Source organism: Puma concolor, chromosome F2 (assembly GCF_028749965.1).
Source record: "Puma concolor isolate L17-30 chromosome F2, mPumCon1.1.hap2, whole genome shotgun sequence".
Taxonomy (NCBI): domain Eukaryota; kingdom Metazoa; phylum Chordata; class Mammalia; order Carnivora; family Felidae; genus Puma; species Puma concolor.
In genome coordinates this window covers 45,959,123-45,962,939 of record NC_141684.1, presented here as the reverse complement: position 1 = coordinate 45,962,939, position 3,817 = coordinate 45,959,123, and positions in this window count along the sequence as shown.

Here is a 3,817-nt window from a genome sequence, read left to right as displayed (position 1 = left end):
CGCCCCTTTTCGGCCAGAGGAGGCGGGGCCTCGGCGCGGGGGCGGGGCCTAGCGCGAGCGGCGTTCTGGCACCGCCCCCCGTGACGCACAGTCCAGCCCACTACAAGGACCGGTTGGAGGGGGTCTGCGGCCGGGTGGTCCGGCCGGGGCTGGGGCTGCTGGGGGAGCCGTTTGGAGGAGAGAAGGATCCGAGGGGACGCGGGCACCGGAGAGGGGAGGAGGGGGCCGTCAAGTGGAGGGTGTGGTGACGGGCTGGGGGCCCAGCGCGCTCCCGGCCTCCGCTGGCGGGCGCGCGCGTGGCTCGTATCCGGGCGCGCGCTCTTTGCCCCCGCACCCAGTCCCAGTCCGCAAGCTGCTTGGATCCTTGCCCATTGCTTATTGGGCGTTTCTGCAGTAACCTCTGATCCGACGGAGCGACTCTTGAGACGCTCACATCCACAGCTCCTTTGGCGACACTGGAGGGAGAAGAGTTCTTGATGTGCTCTGAGGAGAATTTGCTAATTGTTTACCTCCCCAGGTAGTGAAGTCCCCGTGCGAGTTTCACGTCACCGCTTGGTCCTTCAGGGGATGAAGAAATTATGTAGAAAGGCCCACCCTTGACGGAATGCCCCTTCTGACCCCAAACGTCCATTACGGAATGCCAGGCACTCGGACTAGGGACTTCTCAAAAAGGTTCACAGAAAGACATTTGTTAAGGATTCGCACTATCCAGTGGCTCCTCAAACTTTTTTTTTTTTTTGCTGGTTTCCGCCCTTTAACTTTAATGTTCCCCAGGTCCTCTTTCCTTCTTTCCTTCTCCCTTTTTAGAGTTGGTTGAGCCCTCTCATTCATGCCCATAACTTTGACCCCACCGTGTTTCCCATGTGTTGATGACCACCAAGCCCGTCCTTCCCTTGTGCCCCAGTCTGTGGACACATTCAGGTGGAGTTCATCATGGCTTCGCAGACAGACAGCAACTTGGGCTCCAATGCAAAACAGATAGATTTACTAAGTGTGTGTGTAGTCAAGTCATTAACCTCTGAATCCCAGTGTTTGCTTTTAAATTGTAAAATGAACATCATAATACAACTTTACTATGTAAAATTGTTGTGAGGATTAAATAAAATACAACTGACCCTTGAACAACACGGGTCTGAACTGCATGGGTCCACTTATACTCAGATTTTTTTCAGTAAACACAGTAGAGTACTGTAAATGTATTTTCCTTATGATTTTCATAATAACATCTTTTTTTCTAGCTTTATTATAAAAATATATATATATGTACACATATATAATACATATACAAAATGTGTGTTAACCAACTAATTATTGCTAAGGTTGCAGTCAACAGTAGGCTATTAGGAGTTAATTTGGGGGGGAAGTCAGAATTTACACAGGGATTTTTGACTGTGTAGGGGTCAGATCCCCACATTTTTCCAGGGTCAGCTGTAATGAAGTAAGATGCTTGGCACTATGCCTGGAATCAGTGTTCAACTATGTGAAGTATCCATAATTAAAAGACCCACAGACCTGCTCTTCCTTTAGAGTTTCTTATCTCGATGAATGACTTTCCACCACTTGCCTGCTCGATAACTGACCAGAACGCTTTGGGTCCTTATTGATCAGGTTCCTGTTTGCTCCTTCATGTCGTTCTCAATCCACGTTGATTTTGCTGAATCAGGAAAAGTACCTCAGTGATATCAGACACATGCTACTTCCTTCACTGCTTCCTTCACGTTTTCCAACTGCTGTGGTTCACATGGTAGAGCAGTTAGCTGAAGTTTTTCTTCTGCTCTAAAAGCTTCCAGAACTACCTTCCTATCACCACCACACTCAACTTGATGTTTGCTTTCCATTTCTACACTATTTGCTACATAATTATCATCACATTTGTCCACTGTGTTGAAACTTTTATTTGCATCACTGTCTTTGTCTTTAGACTGAATTTCGAGGTGGGCCCATTACTTACCTGAGCACTAAAAATCAGCAAGCACTCTATAAATACTTGTTGAATGAAGAAATGATCACAGTTTATAGGAAAACCTATTAAGGCAGGAAAAACCAGACAGGAGGCTAACAGAATTTTCTGGACAAGAACCCATGGAGGGCTGAACTAATGGTCATGGAGTTAGTAGGATGAGAATAAACTAGAGGAAAACATCTTGGATGTTGGAAGAGAGGGAGGAGTCAAAGATAACATCAGGGTTTCTTATTTGATATAGTGGCTTGATAATGGGTCCATTAACCAAGAGAAAGAACACAAAGTTTCTGGGAAAGATAAAGGGTACAGTCCTGGTACTTGATATTTGAAATGTCTATGATATAATCCAATTGTGGCATTCCAGTAGGTAGTTGAAAATATGGATAAGGAGTGAAAATGGGGCATCTCCTAGAAATGTTAACATTGGTCTATAGGCAGCAATTAAAGCCGTGGTTATAGACGAGTGAATGGTGGTGAGTGTATCAAATATTTTCTGTTCTCTTTCAGGTACAAGTAGGATTGCATTTCCTGGCTTCCTTGTAGCTGGGATGAGCCACGTGACACATTCTGTCATGAATTGTGAGCCTAGCATCTAATTGCTGATGCAAGACCTTCCGGAACTCTTTTTCCCTTTGCCGTGGCAATCAACAATGTTCCAGAGAGTATATACTCTGTAAGTCTTGGTCTTGGAGAGAGGATGATGCAAAAAGAGTCCCATTCACCTCATGATGGGTATTTAAAGTGAGTGAGAAGTAAACACTGGTTGTTTTAGGCAACTGAGATTTCAGGGGTTTGTTACCAGAGCAGATCTTTGTCACTTCTGACTAACGTGAAGAAGAAGAATGAATGAAGCTTGAGGACATTAGTGCACTCATTAGACTGTTGTGCGTGCAAGAAGGAGAGACCCAGTGACCACCTTAACTGAAAGGATGAAAACAGGAATGTTTACATGGATATATGAGTAGTTATTAGGAACCAAGTCACCTCTAGAGAGAAGCTGTTCTCATTTATTTCCCATTGGATCTCCATTTTTCTCTGCCTCTTTGATCTGTCCTTATAGTACCGACTACTAATTATCTTCTTATCCTCTAATCCACATTTCAGAGGAGCACAGCCTAATTGCAAGAGCCCTTATCTCTAAACCACATCATGGGCTGCCAACCAGTCTATCGTTGGGCTACTCATGTGTCAGGCACATGACCTGACCCAAACAGTGCCACCCCTACACAAAACACCACCCAGCAATCCTGAATGTGGGAACTCGAGTCAGGGCAATGCAAACTGTACCAAGATTCTTGTCCTGCCACAACTTATTTTTCACAGAATTGTGGAAGCATATTTTACGAATGGAAAGTAGGTATATCTTAACTTACAAACACTCTGACCTCCCACCTCCAGCCTAAAACCTTTCTGTTGCATTAGTGAACCTCCCCCCACCAATTCCTTGCCTGGTCTACCAAGCCCTTTGTGATCTAGCCTCTGCCAACCACTCCTGCCTCATCCCCTGCCACCCTCCCTCCAGCCACACTGATTTCCTGTCTCTCCCTGGGATAAGCCAAACTGGTTTCCACTTCAGCATGTTTGCACTCTTCCCCTGCTAATCTCTCTTGTTTAAACACTCATCCCCTAGTGTCTAGAAAGATTATTATTCCTTCCTTCTTATTTAAGTTCTGTCATCTCAGAGATAGAGTCTACGTTAGAGTCATGGTAGTCCTTTTCTTCATTTGTATCTATGATCTGAAGTTTGTATGGTTATTGCTTACTGCCTTCCCCAAGGAGAATGAAAGCACAATGATAGTGGCCATCTTTTCTGTCTTGCAATCCTCTGTATTCCCTAGAATAGTTGCTGGAACA